This window comes from Canis lupus, chromosome 26 (genome assembly GCF_003254725.2).
Source record: "Canis lupus dingo isolate Sandy chromosome 26, ASM325472v2, whole genome shotgun sequence".
NCBI lineage: Eukaryota > Metazoa > Chordata > Mammalia > Carnivora > Canidae > Canis > Canis lupus.
In genome coordinates, this window is record NC_064268.1 from 20,562,796 (window position 1) to 20,581,327 (window position 18,532).

Sequence of the window (18,532 nt, forward strand, 5' to 3'; positions counted from 1 at the left end):
AGCGCCGCGGGCGGGGATGCTGGAGGCCGGCTCGCCCCTTTGTGCCGCGGGGGCGGCGGCGCGCTCCCCCCACCCTCCCTGCCCCCCGCGGCGGGCGGCCCGGACCCCGTGGGAGGGGGGGGGAGGCGGGGGCGGGGGCGAGGGGCGCCGAGGCGCGGCCGGGGGTGGGGCGCCTCCGCCCGCCAGCCGCTCCCGCATTAAAATTTCATGGGCGCTGCAGCAGCTTACAAAGACGACGCCGGCTGCGCTCGGGGGGCCGGAGGGAGGGAGGCTGCGGACGAGTGCGGGGAGGAGTTTGCGGTGGGAGGCGCTTGCAGGGGCTCCCCCAGTTCTGCGCCGTGAGCCCGGGCACAAAGAGCCCTCTGCACTGGCGCCGCAGGACCGCGGACCCGAGGTGAGCCGCCGAGGGCGCTCGCGCCCCCCCCTCCCCGAGCGCCCGGCGCCCGCGCGCGGCCGACAGCCTCGCTCCCCGAGGTCGGGTCGAGGGTGGGTCCCGGGGTCCCCGGCAGCGTTCAGGGGATGGCAAGGGCTGCCCGGAGTGGCCCTCCTTTGCAGGACGGAGAGCTCCTGCCACCGGCACTCGTCCAGCGCGGCCAAGACTCGGGCCTGGGTGGGGCTTGGGGCCGCGGGGGAGGCTGCGCTGGGAGGGAGAGGGGAGGGGGGTGCGGGGTGCGGGGTGCGGGGGGCGAGTTGTCCTCAGTCGGGATCCGAGGGCGAACAAAGACCCTCCCCACGCCCCGCTGCCGGACCGGAGGAGGGGACCCTGGACCTCGCCGGCCCATCAGGTCGGCCGCTAAGTGGCCCAGCCCGGGACGGAGCCCGGGTGGCCTGGGAACCGGGGTGGGGGTGGGTGCTTGAGCCCCGCTTCTCTCCTACCGAGCCCATCGCCCAGGGCCTGCTCGGGCTCCGTCGGTGGGACCCAGATTCTAGACGTGCGGCGCGCTGGGTGGGTCCCGCGGATGGGGAGGGCAGGAAAACCACCTTCCTTGAGAAGAATGATGGCAATGATGATGATAAAAATAACCCATCAGTTTGCAGAGAGCTTACTTTACGCCAGCAACGTGTTTAGTGCTTTGCACGCATTACCACCACAGTCCCACGAGGAGCTAAGAACCCCGTTTTAGAGATGAGGACGCTGAGATCCGGAGACGGTTAGGTACGTGTCCAAGGTCACAATGCCAGTGATTCTGTATCCAGATATGTACAATTCTAAATCCCGGTGTATATCCCCAAACAGGTCTGGGGAGCCCTCAGAACCCTTGCCCCCTCTCCTCCTCCCCAGGACGCTCTCTAGAGAGGCTGGAAATGAAGAGGGGGTTATCAGATCTCCTGTGCCCCCAGCGGAGGGTCCCGGGCCAGAGAAATTGCTTCTGGGACTCTGCAGGGGGAGGCCTGGGGGACCCGGAATCCCTCCTGTCCACCCCAGGCTCCAGACCAGCGCGCGCGGGGATTGCTGGCGCGCACACCCCACTGCAGTGCCGCCGCGGGAGATCCGCCCCCACCTGCTGCTGGGGGAAGGGGGGAGGGGGAGGGGAGGGAGACTGGTGCGGGGAGAGGGGTCGGGAGAGAAAGGCGACGGAACGTGCGGGAAAAGGCTTTGTTTTTGCCGGTGCCAACCCCAGACCGAGCGCCCTCCCCGAGCAGAACGCTGGTTCTGGGCGCAGTGCTTTACTTTCCCGAAGCGCATCCCCCTCTGGGAGCACCTGGGGGCTAAGCGATCGCCTGGGTTTGTTGGGGGCTGTGGGGGGCGGGGGGAGGCGGGGATGAGTAATTCCACTTGACAGGGAGACCTGAGGACAGTGGTTCTCAGACTTTAGGGGCGTTGCTTCAAATATGCAGATGTCCGTGCCACGTGGCCAGGGGATGAGTCAGCAGGACTGGGTGGGGCTGGGCATCTGGGTGTTTACTCAGCCCCCTCCTCCCGGTCATCAAGCAGGTGGTCAGACCTTCCGCTGGTCGAGGGAAGGGTACCCCAGCCTCTCCCCCGCCCCAGCGCAGAACCGTGTCGCAGTCCGCGCAAAATGGTATCCCCTGGGACCCTTTGGCCAGTGCCTGGCTTTGGGTGGCACTGAATCCCTCCCACACTGGCTCTGATTAAATTCACGTTGAAAGAATTTATGGGTAGCAGCGCCGGCGCCCCTCCGCGCCTGCATTTGATTATTTGGTGACCCTCGCCATTTGAGAAGGGCTCTAGATCTACCCTGCATCTCTCTTACTGCTTTTTCTGTCTCTCCAACTCTTCACGGAGGAGAGAGCTGGTCTTCAGAGCCCCCCCCCCCCCCCCCCCCCCCCAAGGAATCAAACCCCTTGTGCCAGCTTTAGGAGACCCATTCTCTACGCTTGCATTAAAAATGAGAATTTTATCATTTGGGGTGATTTTTAAGAATGAACGTATCAGTTTAATACAATGGAGGATAATTGTAAAAGGTTGGAGAGGACAGATGTACTCTATACTCATATGCCCTTTGGTTGGACCTGCCAGTTGTTTTCATTTTTCTTTCTTTCTTTCTTTCTTTCTTTCTTTCTTTCTTTCTTTCTTTCTTTCTTTCTTTCTTTCTTTCTTTCTTTCTTTCTTCTTCTTTCTTTCTTTCTTTCTTTCTTTCTTTCTTTCTCTCTTTCTTTTTTTTTTTTTAATATTTTCATTTCTAACTCCCTTCTCTGGATCTGATCCGTGTTTCCACCCAGGTCACCTCTTAAGCTCAGCTTCAGTAAGGAGGTAATTTCCCTCCTCTGAGCCTCAGTCGCCTCATCTGTAGAATGGGAATCATACTCCCTGCCTTAGAAGGCTGTCATGAGGCTAAGAAGCAGTACGCATGTATGAAGTGCCTGCAGCTAGTAGGTGCCTGATAAAGATATTACTGCTGAGTGTGCCCACTGTGTACTGGCTGAGTTCACTTACATGGCCCCTAAGTCTTTTATTGATCTCGAGTTATTTGCTTTTATTTGCATTGGGGCTGTCGGTTCCTCTTCTGGGTGACCCTTGGGCTGTTTGAGCAGGGGGGTGTTTCTGGGGCACTGGGTCCATTGTGCAAGTTCAGTGGGCTGGTGAATAACTTATAGGCTATCCTTTGTTCCAAGGGGGTCCTTCCCTCTAGTCTCTGAGGCTTGGCTCATCTGTCAGCTGGAGCTCTTTGTGGAACAATAGCCAGAGATACACTGGGGCAGAGGCAAAGGCTGGTTGAGAGTGACATCTGTCTCTGTGTCCCTCACCAGGCTGATCGGATCAGATGAGGCGGGGGTCCCCTCCCCGCCTTGTGGTCTAGGTGGGCCCCTGTGGAAGCTGGATGAGCCATGGAAGGGAGGGAGAGACTGGGATATAATCCCAATCCAATTGTGTACTCAAGGGTATGGAGTAAAACACAACGCCTCTACAGCTTAGTGACCGTTTGCCAGGCTTCTTGCTGGGTGCTGCCTCGTGGAGACCCCGTGAAGAGGCTGGGAATTGGGCATTACAACTGAGACAGGCTCAGAGAGGTGGAGTGCTTAGCTCAGGATCACACAGCCAGTTGGAAGGAGAGTCAGGACTTCACCCTGGGTCTCGTCTGGCCCTGAGACGTGTGTTTGTGACTACAGCACCACACCACCTCCTCTCCTAAATGTCAATTTGATCCGTTGCCTCGAGAATGTGGAAGCAACTGGAATCAAATGACCCGATATGGTTTAGCAATCATGGGCCAGTTTCCCCAATGGTGGTGGTACTAAGGCTCCTGGCCACTCTGTTTTCAGTGTACACATCCCTTCCTGGAGGCTTCTCCCATTTAACTTCAACCCCAATTTGAACACAAGTCTTCCACAGCTTTGGGGTTCAATAAGCCTTAGAATCCAGCTGCACCACTTTCTCGATGGGTGATGTTGGAGTGAGACACTTTGAACCTGTTTGTTCATCTGTAAAATGGGGACAAGAAAACCCAGTTTATTCTTTTGTCAAGTAGTTGAAAGTGCCCCCAGGTAGTATCTGTCCTCAATACATGTTGGTTTCCCTTCATTCTCCTTTTAGTCTCTTCCCTCCCCCTGCAGCTCAGGGACTCCCTTCCCTTGTTTGAGGGCGACTTGCATTTCGAAGCTCCTCTTTTGTGCCTGCCGTGTTTGAATTTGTCCGGAAACAGGGTTTTCCGCAGCTCTGCAGATGGGTCTGTTTCCCTCAGCTGGGCTCCTGCGCCTCTTATTCCCGGGAGGCTCCCCTTATTTCTCAGCACTCACTCATCCAAAGCAATTTAGGCCAACATCTCCCGTATGCCAGCTCTCTGAGTAGCTATTTTATTCCAGAGTCAGGGAAAAAAACCCAAGAACCCAGAGGGACCCTAAAATGCAACTGAATGCATATTTCCCTGGCAGCTGTTCCTCCGTTACCAGGAACGGCACAGAGTTTGGGGGGGGGGGGGGATGAATATCCCACAATGGTGTTAATGAGCCGTGGGTGTGATGGTAGTATTAACAGTGTAAGAAAATAATAGAATATGAGCTAATAGGTAGTATTTATTATCCCATGTGATCCTCAGAGCAGCTTTGGGACGTGGGTGTCATTATAATCCCATTTCCTGGATAAGGGGACAGGCTCAGAGCAGTAGTGGGATCATTCAGCATGGCCCAGTAGGATGGACCCCGTGCTGTTAGGCCCGTCCGTGTCCTGTCCAATGCTGGGGGATGTTTTGGCTGGCACCAGCCCCAGCAAGATCTCTTTCCTGGTTTCCTTCTTCTTTTGTATCTTTTTTAATTTTTATTTTTAAAAAAAATTTATTTATTTATTTATTCATGAGAGACACAGAGAGAGAGGCAGAGACACCGGCAGAGGGAGAAGCAGACTCCATGCAGGGAGCCTGATGCGGGACTCGATCCTGGGACCCAGAGATCACACCCTGAGCCGACGGCAGGCGCTCAACCACTGAGCCACCCAGGTGTCCCTTCTTTTGTATTTTTAAAATATTTTATTTATAGGAACACCTGGCTGGATCCCAGGACCCTGAGATAGTGACCTGAGCCAGTTGCCCCTCCTGTTTTTTTCTTCTGATCTGCATCTGAAGGAATCAGTTTTGGCCTGACCCTGGCATCTACTCTCTAGTGTACTAGTGGGTACATATTTATTCCCCTCCTCTTCTTTATTTCTATTTCTCTCCGTAGCAGCTGGATGCATCTCCCAGCCCACCCATGGGATTCCAGACATGTCTACGTGACCATCACAACCCTACCAGCGTCGAAGGAGTAACCAAGGTGACCCTTCTGTGCACCCTTGGGATAACAGAGACCAGCCCCATGCTATGAAATCCATTGGTGTGGAAACCTCCTGACTCTCAGAGGTAGGAGGGATCTCTAGAATCTTCTGGGCTCTAATCCCTCAAGCAGAGCCTCCCTGCTGGGGCCTCTGACCTTGGCTTGCGGGTGGGGGGGGTGGGGGGGGTCTGTGTGGGGTGGTGGGGGCTGAGATGCCAGGGCCCTGGGGCCACAGGGAAGTTTCTGTCTGGCCTTTGATCCAGCTCTTCTCCATTCTTATCCTCTACGTCTAAAGGAGTTTTGAAAAATAACAAGTTATAATTTACCTATAATAAAGTGCACCCATTCAAAGCATACATTTCAATCACATGTTTTGTGTTTTGCTAAATGTGGACACCTGCATAACCATCACCACAATCCACATCTAGAACATTTTCAGCTCCCTAAAATATCCCCCTGTGTTCCTTCACTGCCAGTCCCCCCGCCGCCCCCCCCCGCCCCGCCCCCCGCCGGCCCCAGCTCCAGCCCCAGGGAACCACTGATCTGCTTCCTCTGCCTAGAAACTAGACTTGTGTTTTCTAAAGTTCTATTAATATGGAATCTTTTGTGTTGGGCTTCTTTTGCTCAGGATAATGTCTTGAGGTTCATACTTGTTATGGCATGGATCAGTGGTTCTGTCCTTTTTTGGGTCTAACTTTATGGAAGGCATGGTGTAAATGTTATAACATCCATTTCAAGTGCACAGTTTGATGACTTTTAGGAAATGTACCAAGGTACAGCACCCGTTGCCATAAATCCATTTTAGGATATTTCCACTGCCTCGGTAAATGCGCCCCCATACCTACTCACTGCTAATCTCCACCATCCCACCCTTGATTCCAGATGACCACTAGTCTACTTTCCGTCTCTGCAGGTTTGTCTTTTCTGGACATTTCACATATATGGAGTCAAACAGCACGCAGTCTCATGTGCCTGGCTTCTTTCATCTTCGAGGTTTGTCCAAGTCGTAGCATGGAACGGTCACTTGTCCTTTTTTTTTTTTTTTGAAGATTTTATTTATTTATTCATGAGACACACACACACACACACACACACACAGAAAGGCAGAGACACAGGCAGAGGGAGGATCAGGCTCCCCGCAGGGAGCCCGATGCAGGACTTGACCCTGAAACCCCGGGGATCACACTCTGAGCCAAAGGCAGACCCTCAACCACAGAGCCACCCAGCCGCCCCTACCATTCCTTTTTACTGAGGAGTAGCTTTCATTATATAAACGTACGACCGTTTGTGTATCCATCCATGTGCATGGGGTTTTAATTTGATCTGTGTTACTGGGGGTAAATACACCTCCCACTCCAGGAGGCATATCCTACTTCTGGGACATCACCAAGTATGGCACAAAGATTTTCGCAGCTGGTGAAAACAATTTTGGGAATGCTCACCGTGTGCCAGGCACTAGGTAACCCTTGAAGAATAATGAACATTGAGTTGCACGTTGGATATGTGGTCTCAAGGAGGCAATACTCTCATCTGTTCACCTGCCCTTAACGCCCATGCCTTCCTTGCTACCCTCCTAGACAGGGGTACACTGCTTCACCCAGGGGTTGGCGTTTCCCTCGAAACCTTCATTGCCTTATTGATATTGGGGTCCGCAGGGTTGGGGGAAGGGCCTTTGTGTCAAGCAAGGCTCCTCTGAGCAGCCCAGGATCTATTTACAGAGTAGAGCAAGGTCCTGGGACAGAGGAGAGAGGAGGGGATTTCCGAATCTTCCTGAACATTCGTGACCGCCCTGGGGAAGCAGCCTTGCAGATAAGTATTCCAACTTACCTGCCCGCAGCCTATCTGCCTGCCCTCTTTCGGTCTGTGCAGGAAAGTGTAGAACCTCAGAATCCCACGTGGGGGTGGAGGTGGAGGTGGGGGAGTGGGGATCAGCTTTTCTACCCCTCTGTGTCACAAACAAAGACCTTGTCCCTGTTTCATGGGGCCCCAGAGAGGGTCATCTTCCCACCCCTGCTTTTGGCATGGAGGCTAGAATTTTGTAAGCTCCCACCATCGGGAACTTCTGTGGACGTGAGTCAAGTGACCTCACCTCAAGAACCCGTAGATGTGGTGTCAGAAGGAGGCAGGAGGGGACTGGCGACTCCTGGCAGCGCTTCTCAGTTCTGGCCCTCTGTCGTCATATTCGTGAAACTTGGCCAGGGCTCCTCTTTACCTGGCGGTTGAGTGGGGACACTGGCACTGTGACTCTAGGGCCACATTCTTTCCTCCAGGTCCGGACCCGTGCCTTGAGGCTCAGGTGCCCATTGCAAACTCTGAACACCCACCGAGGGGCCCCCTGACTCTCCTGGCACAGGTCTGCCGGTTGATGAAGATAGCTTAGCTGTCACCACAGGCAAAATCGAGAGATGATTCTGGGTCGGGATTAGCAGGTGTGTAATGGGGGCAGAAGAGTATCTGAGGCTGAGCCGAAGGGCCCCCCTATTTCCTCCTCTCCGCTGCCTCGAACTGTGGGTTAGTACTGTGCACTCTGGGTGAATGCAGGGTGGGAAGGATCCCAGGGCGCAGAGAGAGAAAGAGAGAGAGGGACAGACTTCCCAGGGCCACACAGGATGATGGCTGAGCTGGATCAGAACTCTGAATTCCTGACTCCGTTCACTGCTTCCACTCAGCTATTGCCAAGCTGAATTTGTTTTACTTTGTCCTGGGCCCCCTTCTGCTGTTATTGGGGAACAGAGAGGTTGGTGAGGGCACCCCCCTCAACCCAAGGACATTCGGGGGTGGGAGGAAGGGAGGTGGTGGGCGGTGTGCCTGGGCCCAGCCTCTCTGGCTCCAGGGGGGCCTTCTTCTTGTTATCAGAGACTTCTGGCCATGCCCCCCACCTGGGGAGGGGGCCTGGGTGCAGTTTTCTCCTGCGGCGTGGTTGGCTCTTTTGTCTTCTAGGATGGGATCTACCTGGGAAAGTGGCTGGGAGCTGGGCCGGGGCTGCCCACCTGTTGGCTAGGAGCTGCCAGGTAAGCCTGGGGAAGCGTGGGGAAGGAAGTTGCACTGGGCTTAGTTTTATGGGGGCATGATCGTTCCCCCACCAGGAAGGCCCAGCCAGGTGGCTGGAAGGCTTGCTCTGTGCAGTCTTATGGGGGGTGTGTGGGGACTGAATCAAGACCACTGTGGGTGGGTTATGGCAGACCTTTCAGTACGTTCCTTCCCTCAGCACGAACGTGGACCAAGCACCTTCTCTGAGCTAGATCCTGGGCATCCAGAGGTGAACACCAGAGACACTGTTCCACCCTTGCAGATCTTCACACGAGAACATGATTTATCACCGTCTCAGCAAGGGAGTGAGCTCCCCGTCCTGGGAGGTGTGCATGTGTGTGTGTGTATATGTGTGTACTGGGGGAAGGTGGTGCCGAAGTGCCCTTGGTAGGGATGTTGTAAAGGGAATCCAAGCCTCCTGGGGCCACTGGAGCCTCTTTTTGCCCACCTGAACCCTTGCCCCTTGTCTGCCCATGCACCAGGCTCCTATTATTGCTCTTGTAGTCCTGCCAGGGTGGGAAACTCTGTTCCTGAGTTTCTTTTAAAAATCATTAGTGTCTAAAGCCCTTACCCACACCTTGTCTAGAGAGCCTGAGGGTCTCTGAAGGTGTCCCCCGCCTCAGGGGTGGGGTTAGGTTGGGGGATGGAGGCCGTGTCCTCGTCCTAACTCGCTGCACTCCCCCCCAGGAGGCTCAGCCTGGCCTGGTCATCTCTTTGGAGCCCGGGTGACTCGGGACTCTGGCCACGGTGACATAGGGAGCAGCCTTTGGTGGTTTCCTGGAACTCTGGGAAGACCTCATCTTTCCCAACTGCTAAGACGGAGCCTCCCGTGGATAAAGGACCCTCCCGGTTGGCGCTCGGCTGAGGACATGCCCTGGCTCTGGAGGAGAGCTTGGGGGTGGGTGTGAGGGAGGCTGGGAGCCCCCTGCCCCTCCGTGTCCACCTGGACCCCGCCTGTTGGACCTTACCGTCTGCACCTGGAGGCCATTTCTTGACTTGGTGCCGACTTGGTCCCCTTTGCAGCCCTGCTTGTGGCCAGTCCGTGTTCACCTGGGCCACGGCCCCGCCAGCCCCACCCTTATGAAGGTGGGGTCCCTAAGGACCCTACAGGACGGGGCAGGAACTCAGGGATGGGAGTCAGGGGGGAGCTACCAGTGGGAAGGAGGGAGACACAGCTTCGTGGCCTCCGTCGGCTCAGAGTCTGCCTTGCGTCGTCTGCTCTTGAGTGATTCTCATTTTTGTGGGTGCTTTTTGCATGAGGCTTTCCTGTGCCTCTGTGCCTCCTGTGCCTGAAGGTCAGAGGGAAGAGGCAGTTGGGGTCCGGGAGGACCCTTCCCCAAGTGTGGCCGAGTTCTGGGGCCCACCTGGAGGGGCAGAAGGTACGCTATCCTGAAAGGGCAGGGTTTGCCAGAGACCAGGTGGCCCAGGCTGGGGGAGCTCACAAGAGGGAGACAGATCCAGCCTTGTCCTCCCCAGGCTCAAGGGGTCGGTCACCCCAGTCAGATCACAGACCCCAGCTCCGTGTTGCACTGATCCTGGATTCTGTCCTTGGGGGGCAAGGCAGGCAGGGTGGGCCCCAGGCATAGGCAGCCTCCTCCTTACACGGCTGCAGGTTCACTTCCCTGCGCACGGCTCCATTCTCTACCCAGTCCAGCCGCTCCGGGGCGCGGGGTGGGGGTGGTCCAGCGCTTGTCCAAGAGCAGCCCATGGTCTAACATAGGCAAGTTTAAAAACTGGGCATTCCTTTCCTGGGGGGGGAAAGAGAGCCTGCATTGGTTCGAGCTGCCCTAACATTTACTACAGCCCCGGGTGGGTGGTGGTGGTGGTGTGCTTAAACAGCAGAAATGTGTTTTCTCATAGTTCTGGTGGCTGGGAGTCCAAGATCAAGGTGTGAGCGGGGGTTGGTTTCTCCCGAGGCCTCTCTCCACAGCTTGCAGATGGCCACCTTCTTGGCTGTGTCCTCAGACAGCTTTTTCTCTGTGCTCATGTGTGGGGCTTGGGGGGGGGGGGGGGGTGGTTGGTGAGGAGGAGGGGCAGATCTGGTGTCTCTTCCTCTTTTTCTAAGGATGCCAGTCCTGTTGGATTAGGGTCCCACTCTTATGGCCTCTTTGAACCTTAATTTCCTCCGTAAATGTCCCATCCCCAAATATGGTCTTGTTGGGGGTGATGGTGGCAACTTATGAATCTGTGTGTGTGTGTGTGGGGCACACAACCCAGTCCATACAGATGGTCACCACAAGCATGGAAAGCTGGAGCCATCTTCCCCCTCGGCAGCCCCACAGCCATGGGGAGGGCAGAGCAGAGGTGTGGGAAGTAGGGTTGAGTGTGGGAGGCACTGTGCTAGGATGGTCCGGTCCTGGAGCCTCAGGGATGGATTCAGGGAGCTGGCTGGACCAGGGCAGTGAGGAGGAGCCCCAGGAGAAGGATGTCCTGGGAAGAGCCTGGGCCTTGGAGCCCGGGGGTGTGTCCCCCGCTGTGCAGCCTTGGGCAGGTCACATCTTCTCTGTGAGTCTGATGTCAACTCTGGAACAGGAGCCATGTGCTCCCTTCCGGGGTGGGGCACGGGGAGGAGTCAGTGAGGGCACATGCCTGCACAGTGCTGGGCCCCTAGCAGGTTGCTCACTTAACACTCCCATCCCACTGGAAGGTTAGATTTAGGGCTTATCTATTTTCTGTGCTCTGGAACTGCCAACTCGGCATCTTCTGATCCAGAGGCTAGTCCTTCCCCTGCCTGTTTTCTTAATATCCATCTCGCATCAGCTTGGGGAGGTGGCCGTACTTTATTGCCCCCTGAGTAGCTCCAAAGGCCTCCTGGGCCACCCTCTCATCAGGAGTGAGCACCTACTGTGGCTCTTTCCTGTGCCGGTCGCTTGCAGTAGGGCTATAGGTGAAGCTCTGGCTGTGATTGAAACCTTCAGGATTGCACGGCTGAGCAATTGGAACTGGAGAATTGGAGAATGTGGCAGAGAACAGTCCACCGAGGCACAGGTTCTGAGTGCTTAGTGGGGTGGGAGTTAGATTCCAGAATGACCTGGGTAGGCTTTCCAGCAAGCCTGAACCAGCCAGGGCCTTGAAGGACGAGAAGGATGTGGCTTAGCTGATAGCCTCCAGGGCCCTGGAAGATTTGCCCAAAGTAAGTCCTAGGAGATGTCATTGCTCTTAAACAAAAAGGGGAGGTGGTATTGGTGGAGTTCAAATTCAACCAGTTCCTGAAATGCAGGACTTATCAGAGCCTTTAAAGTGCCAAGGGGAATTGTGAGTACTCAAGGACAGCCAGGATTCAGCGTTCTCCCCTTTTATGGCAACAGAGCCCTTTTCTTATGGAGCATCATTTAGAACTGAGGGGGCAATCGGGTGGGGCTTCTGTGGGGAAACTGCACAGCATGGATAGGAGATGACCCAGCCGGGCACTCTCAGGGGCTTTGTAGCACCGACTGGAAAGGCAGCAGACCAGGAGGGGCTGGGTGTTGGAACTTGGTTCTAGGAGTCAGGTGAGCTCTATGCAGTTTTTTTGGGGGGGGGGAGGGTAGGAGAGCAGGCCTGCGGTTGGAGTAGCCAGAAGCCTGGCACCTGGTGGAGGAGATGTCCGCTGGACATGGTACCTCTGGACTTGATGCCCTTGGGGCATCACACCTTTTTTGGGAAGACGCTGCTGTGTGTGTGTGTTGTGTGTGCGTGCACACGCCAGTGTGCCTGAGTGTGACAGGATCCAGCCTTCTGGGAGGGGGCTGACCAGAACCAGGCAGGGGTTTCCGGCCAGGACCAGCAGGATCTATTTTCAGGTTAACCAAACTGTTTCGGCGGGAGGGCCCCTCAGGCCCAGAGCCGAGAAATTGGGAAACAAAATGGCCTGGGGCGAGGTCCTCGGGACTCAGGCTCGATTGGGGGGGTGGTTGAGAAGCGTGGAGGCGGAGCCCCTGCCCTGGTCAGGCCCGGCTCCCTGGCTGGCGGGGCGGGAGGCCTCTGGGGCTGAGCTGAGGGGCCCGGGGCAGTGTTGCATGGTGTGATTAACCTACTAACCCAGGGCTCGGCCGGGACGCTGTGGCGTGTGACGAGGTGCCTGGCCTTCTGCCAACCAACTAACCCACTAACCAGGCCCGAGCATGCCCTACTAACCCCCTGCAGCCAGACCCTACTAACCTTGCAGCTCATGGGCCTTTCAAGGGGCTGGGACGTGGGGGCAGACGACAACGCTCCAGAAGGCCCTGCCCGTGGCCTGGGATCTCTGTGCAGACCCACGTTCCAGGACAGGGCACGCAACTAGGACTGTCGCCAGCCCTGCCGCCTCCTGCTGAGCGATTCTGAGCAGGTCACCCAACCTCTCTGAACCCGTTTCCTGAGCCGCAGAACGCGACTGTGACCTTCACCTCACAGGCTGCAGCGAGGCTTCCCCTGAATGTACAGTTCTTGACACAGGACAGATCCTTAAAAAGAACCTGTAGATATCTGGGTGGGAGCGGGGGTGGGGAGCCCAGAAAACGCGATTGGTCGTGTCCCCTGCCTGGGCCCTGGTCCCTCGGGGTGTTCTGCACACAGACCCTTCTGCCTGGGGCCAGACACTCGCTTTGAACCCTGTGTCTCCCCCACATTCTTCCTCGTCCCCAGCTTTCTTTTCCGTAGGCAGCTCTTTTGTTCGATTACTAACCTGTCTAACCCGGGGCTGCCTCAACCGCACCCCGACCCTCCCTTAACCAACTAACGGACCTGCGTGTGTTCTTCCTTTTCTCCTAGTGACTTCTGTGTGTGTCCGCTGAGGTGCCCCCGTCCGCTGGTGCTGTGCTCTCACTTACTAACCCCGCCCCTACTAACCTCGTTTTCTCTTCCCACTAACCCCAGCCCTGCCGAGCTCTGGGCATCCCTCCTGGCAAGCAGAGTTCCTGGGGCTGGTCCTGCACACAGGGGCCCTCCCCCTCCCCCCCACTTTGCTGCCCCGATTGGCTGTGGGTTCAGAGCCCAGGGCTGGGTCTGAGGCGGGGGACGGCCCTACTGACCACACCAGGGGCCCAGAGGAGGCGGCGGCGGTGCGGGGGGAGGAGGCCGGCCCCCCCCAGAGCACGAGCATCTCCTCTGGCGCAAGTCTGGTGGCCCCTGGTTAGGGTGGGGGGTGGGGGGTGAGGGTGGAGGCCGGCGGGGCTAGGGCGGGGAGCACTGGGCTCCCAGCCACGGGGCAGAGAGAGAAGGCGCCTGGGTGCCCTAATTTGGAGGGAGACGAGGGTGCAATTCACCGCACCTGAAAGCGGCAGGTGCAGCAGGCACCGCCCCGCACAGGACACGCCCCGGAAGCCAGCCAAGGAGGCGTGGCCCCCGCCGGAAGTCGGTGGGCGGGGACTCCCTGCGTGGGAAGGGGGCCTCCCGCCCGGGGATTCGCCGAGTGGGGCGCGCAGCACCGGAAGTCGGCCTGAGGGGCGTGTCTTGCCCCGGAAGTCAGGGAGCGGGCGGGAGGGACGGGCCGCAGGTGAGCGCGCAGGGCGCCCCGGTCCCCTGGAGCCGCGCTCCCCCGCCGCGGCGGACGCGGGCCGCTCCTCGCGCCCCAGGTCCGCACCCGGCAGCCGGGCGGGGCAGGGACGGAGGCCGGCCCCAGCTTGCCTTCCCCAGAGCCCGCCAGTCGCTGAGCCAGCCGGGGCCACACCTGGGGGTGACGTCACGCCTCACCTCCAGGAGGCCCCCGGGTCTGTGTGTGGGCTCCCTGCGGCTCCTCTGCACTAACTTGCTCTCCCGCGGCTGCCTCGGGGGCTGCCCGCCTGGGGCCCCAGGCTCCAGGCTCCCGCCCGGCTCCGTGCAGCTTCGCCTCGACTAACCCCTGCCCTCCCGGTCTGTTCCTCGCAGCGGACACTAACGGCTTGTGGATTTCTCCCTGACTAACAGCAGGTCTAACGCTCCTCGTTACCGCCCCTTTAGCAGCTTGGATGCCGGCATGGCTGGGATGGGGCTAACCCAGCGGAGGCGCCGGGCGCAGGGCGCCGCGGTGCTGCTGCCCGGGCGTCGGCTCCGGTAGAGCTGTCTAGGCAGGCAGGATGCAGGGGCTCCCGAGGCGGGGCCGGGGCTGGGCTGTGGCCGCGCGCCCGGCAGAGACGTTCCCGCGGCAGGTGGGGTCGGAAGCGGAGACCCCGGGCCCGGGCTTTGGCCTCTGGCCTCAGCCCGTCAGCCTCCAGCAGCCTGCATTTGGGCTTTGGTTCTCTTAACCTCCTAGCTCCGACCTAGACCCAGCGAACGGGTGGATGCACCCCTTGTGGACTGGGTGTTTACAGGGGATGATTCATGCATGGCGTCCTTGGTCACCAGCCCAGGGCCTAGAGTCCTTGATTTGGGGAAGGCCCAGGACGGAGAGCTTTGGATCTGAATGTTCACAAGGGTTCAGATGCCATCCCCCGTTTACATCGTAGTGCAAATTAGCTCAGCTTCCTCGTCTTTCTTTCATGCAGTGCAGCTGCACCGTGGCCGGAAGGGAGTTTGGATTGCTTCAGGCCTAGGTGGGGTGGGGGGCTCCTCTGGGAGCAGACAAGGGGAGCCCTGGGGCCAGGGGATCCTGGGTGGGCATAAAAGGTACCGTCAGGTCGAGATGGGGATGGCAAGAGGGACCGTTTTGCTGGCCCAGTCTGGTAGTCCTGTGGGAGAGAGTGGTTGGTGGCAGGGCTTGGAGGATTGGATCCGCTCCGGGACAGGGTCAGAGGCTGGCCTGGAGACTTGCAGGCAGGTTGCTTGGGTGGGTCGGTGAGCGCTGGTCTGGGGCCAAGAGCTCTGGCAGCCACGGGCGTGGAGCAAATCTAGTGGGGCTGGTAGGGGAGCCGCCTGGGTGTGACCCAGTGGTACCAGTGGATGGAGCTCAGCTGAGGGGTGAGGGAGCTCTCTGCCGCTCTCCAGTGGCCGCCTCACCCATTTCACTCGAAGCGGGAAGCTCAGGCACTTGGCATTCCTGGAAATTCTCTTTATTCAACTACAAAGATCTGGTGTTGCTGAGGACCTGCTCTGGGTGCTGGGACCCACCTACGGGCCCTTCCATCAGGTGCTCGTTTAGCTCAGTGGGGGAGGTAGAGAAGTTAACGTGTAATGCAGTGAGATGGATGCTGTGCCAGGGCTGGGGAAGCACCCAGGAGGTGGGCAAGGATGCTACGCACCTAGTCCACGCAAGGCGCGGTGCTCCCCTGCCAGGGGAGTACTCTTCAGGGTATTTCAGGCTGGTGTATCAGGTGGGTGCGGGGTAGAGTGGAGTGTGGGCAGTCAGGGCAGGCTTTCTAAAGAGGGAGACACCTATGCTGAGCCCTGGTCGGGTGTGGCAGGGATGAGTTCTGGGTAGTAGGAACGGCAGACACCAGGTTCTGGGCATCAGAGGGTTGAAGAGGTTCTGGAAGGTTCACGGGGAATGTAGCAGGAGACAGATGGGAAATGGACAAGCACCAGGCCACATTGCCAGGGACTTTGAGGTTTGTCTGAGGGTAGTGGGGAGCTACAGATGTAACCTGAGGAGGGGGGCGTTGGATTTGAGTTTCAGACTGACAGTTTGGCTATTTCAGCCCAGATGGAATTTGAAGCTTATAATGAGTTCTGGTCAATTTTAGATAATAAGAACTTATAGCTCGGGGACCCTTAGATCCACTGTGAGATAAACAGGGTCCCTTAACCTTTGGACCAGCTGGAGCTAGTGCTGCAGTGACTGGGAAGTCCGGCAGGGGCTAAGCTGGGGTGACAGGGATGCCTCCGAGAAGGAGCAACCCTAAACATGTGTCACCCCAGCCCCTGGTGGTATGTAGCTCCTGGAGAGGTTCTGAGGGGATGTGCTCATGGGCTGAAAGTCTACAGGAGAATTCCACTTGTCCTGTGTGGTTGCAAGGGGGACATGTGTGTGTGAAGTAACCTTCTGAGAGGCTGATCCTGGGGTCATGGTGGGTGACAACCTTTCTGGAGGCAGAAGGATAGGGACTAGCCCCCTTTAGAGAGATGGTGCTGGTGAGAGTCCAGGATTCTGCATGCGAATGTGCACGTGAGTGCTTGTGTGCACACATGTGTGTCCTTGACTTCATACCAAAGGAAGCCAATCCCAAGTAGGTGCAGTCTGTTTACCCCCCGCCACCACCCTCCCCCCCCCCCCCCCCCCGGACCCAGGCTTTTGACGTTCACTCTGGTGTTAGGTCTACTGAACATGAAGCCCATTAGAAGGACCTCATGAGCTGGGGAATTGGTGGCATACTGAGCTCAGGGGATGCCTGGGGTAGGGGACTTGTCCCATCCCAACAAAGGATTCCAAAGGCCCTTCTTGGGAGTGTGTCCAGGGACCCATAGTTTTACTTTAACTGGAGAAGACGCTTCCTGCGTGGGGATGCTGAATGTGGGGATAGATACTTGGCTACAGGTTAAAGACCAGATTTTTACATGGATCCGGCCATGGAGCGTGAACTTGGCTCTTTCACTTTTACTGATGAATGTAGCTTCCCTGTAAATACCATTTTGATATTAAAAACTGACTTACACCTGAAGGATGGCTGTTGCTTAAGAGGCAGGAGGGATGTCCATATAGTTCTGGGGAGGAGGGGGAGCCAATTGCATTCCTCAGGGGCTAAAGTGGGTTCTTAAACTTTCCTCAAGACTCTGACCTTACAAGTTGATACGTGGGGGCATTTCTCTTTGTTTTCCATTGTAGGAAAATACACCATAAAATTTTCATTGTAACCATTTTTGAGTGTTATAGTTTAGTGACATTAAATACATTCACATTGTTGTGCTACCATCACCACTGACCATTTTTTAAAGAATAGCCTTAATTTTTCCCAGGACAGTGCTTCCTAGAAAATCTGGGTTCTTATTGCTGAGGTGCTTATATTTCACTGGGAAGGCAAAGAGTTCCTTGGAGACAGAAAAAGGAAGGAGTTTAGCGTATGGGTAAAGGGCTGGCAAATATGTGGCACACATATTGTTCTCCACTGCAGCTACCGTGGCAGACATTGGTAGTTGATCACCTATCTCTCTTTGGGAATCTGGCCACACCTTCAGGATCTGTATCAAAACAGTCTTCTAGGCAGCTGGGTCCAGTCCATCGGGGTATCTTTAATCCTAGGAGTTGGTCCTAGGATTGAGATTCACGACAAACCTCCTTCTGAATCCCAGCGTTGTGTGTACCTGCTGTGAGACCTTGGAGGTGACTCACCGTCTCTGAGCCTCCACCTGCGCTTTAGAATAGTGGACAGCACTCTCCCGATAGGACGCCCCAAGGGAGTGTTCTCACAGACCTGAGACAGAGCCCAGTGCCTCATAAGTGTTCCCCTGACATCTAAGTTAGCACCAGGTGCTGGGACAGACACCAGGGGAACTGTCACAGAAGAGGTCAGGGGAGGTGAGATAAGGATGGGCAGTATGGGGAGGCTTCCTGGAAAAGGTGACACATGAGGGAAGCCCTGAAGGATGGGGAAAATCAATCAGTTGGGATAAAATAGCCATGGCAGTGCAGAGTATTTCAGAATGGCTCCTCCGAGATTGATCAGACCAGTTCTAGTGGAGACGGGGATATGGATGGTGGGCAGGGTGGAGTGGGCGGCCCAGAAGAGGTTACAGCCTGAGCCACGAGGTAAAGGCTGGCCTGCACGGTAATGCTCAGGGTGTGTTAAGAAGAATCCGGGACTCCCAGGGTTGGCAGAACCGGAGACCCAGGAGAGGCAAGCCGTTCTTGTTCTGTGAGGGATGGAGGAGGGGTAGAGCTCAGTTGTCTTGCAGAGGCTCTGGACACGGGGCTGGGGGTGGGGGGAGCCTGAAATGAGGGGGAGGCCGAAGGGGTTCAGTTGCTGAACTTGCACACACACACCCCCGCCAACCCCACACCCCCTACACAGAGTTCTCAACACCTCCTGCCCCTCGTATGACCCAAAAGGACATGGTCCCTGTGCCTCTAGTCCTGGCTTCCAGTTTTAATTCCACGGCTGTCCTGTCTGGGTGATCTTGAGGAGTTGCTTTCTCTCTCTGGGCTTCAGTGTCTTCTATAAAGAAACAAATCCACTGAGGGGACCTATCAGGCCCTGCTGTCCTCGAAGGATTAGAAGATGTCTAACCAGAAGACAACTCCTCCTACCCCTTTTGGAAGCTTCCAGCCACTCACTGGTGTCTTCCCAGCTCTTTCTCTTTTCTTCTTCCTCCTCTCTTCCCTCCAGGAACCATCCACTGGGTCCTCCCTACATACTGGGCACTGTCCTAGACTCTGCGAAGCCAGGCCACCAGCCTATCTGTCCCTCTAACAACCTACTGTGTTCTCCCGAGGACACTCTGCATTGACTGTTCCCTTCACCTGGCACATATGTCTGTCTGCTTTTCA

The 18,532-nt window shown here is 56.8% G+C and overlaps 1 long non-coding RNA gene across 7 annotated transcripts; it reads left to right on the top strand.

Moving 5' to 3' along the window:
• The first annotated feature begins 235 nt into the window (after positions 1–235).
• LOC112676759 (uncharacterized) lies at positions 236–16,963 on the top strand. 7 transcript variants are annotated; one of them, XR_007406143.1, is made up of 7 exons: positions 236–394; positions 5,119–5,294; positions 6,122–6,201; positions 6,927–7,719; positions 8,065–8,219; positions 8,417–8,564; positions 8,926–16,963. It is a non-coding gene; the product is annotated as an uncharacterized LOC112676759 (long non-coding RNA). The 7 variants fall into 7 exon arrangements; XR_007406145.1 differs by having other exon boundaries at positions 6,927–7,637; XR_003146704.3 differs by adding an exon at positions 1,032–1,156 and having other exon boundaries at positions 237–394; positions 6,927–8,219.
• Positions 16,964–18,532: the final 1,569 nt, after the last annotated feature.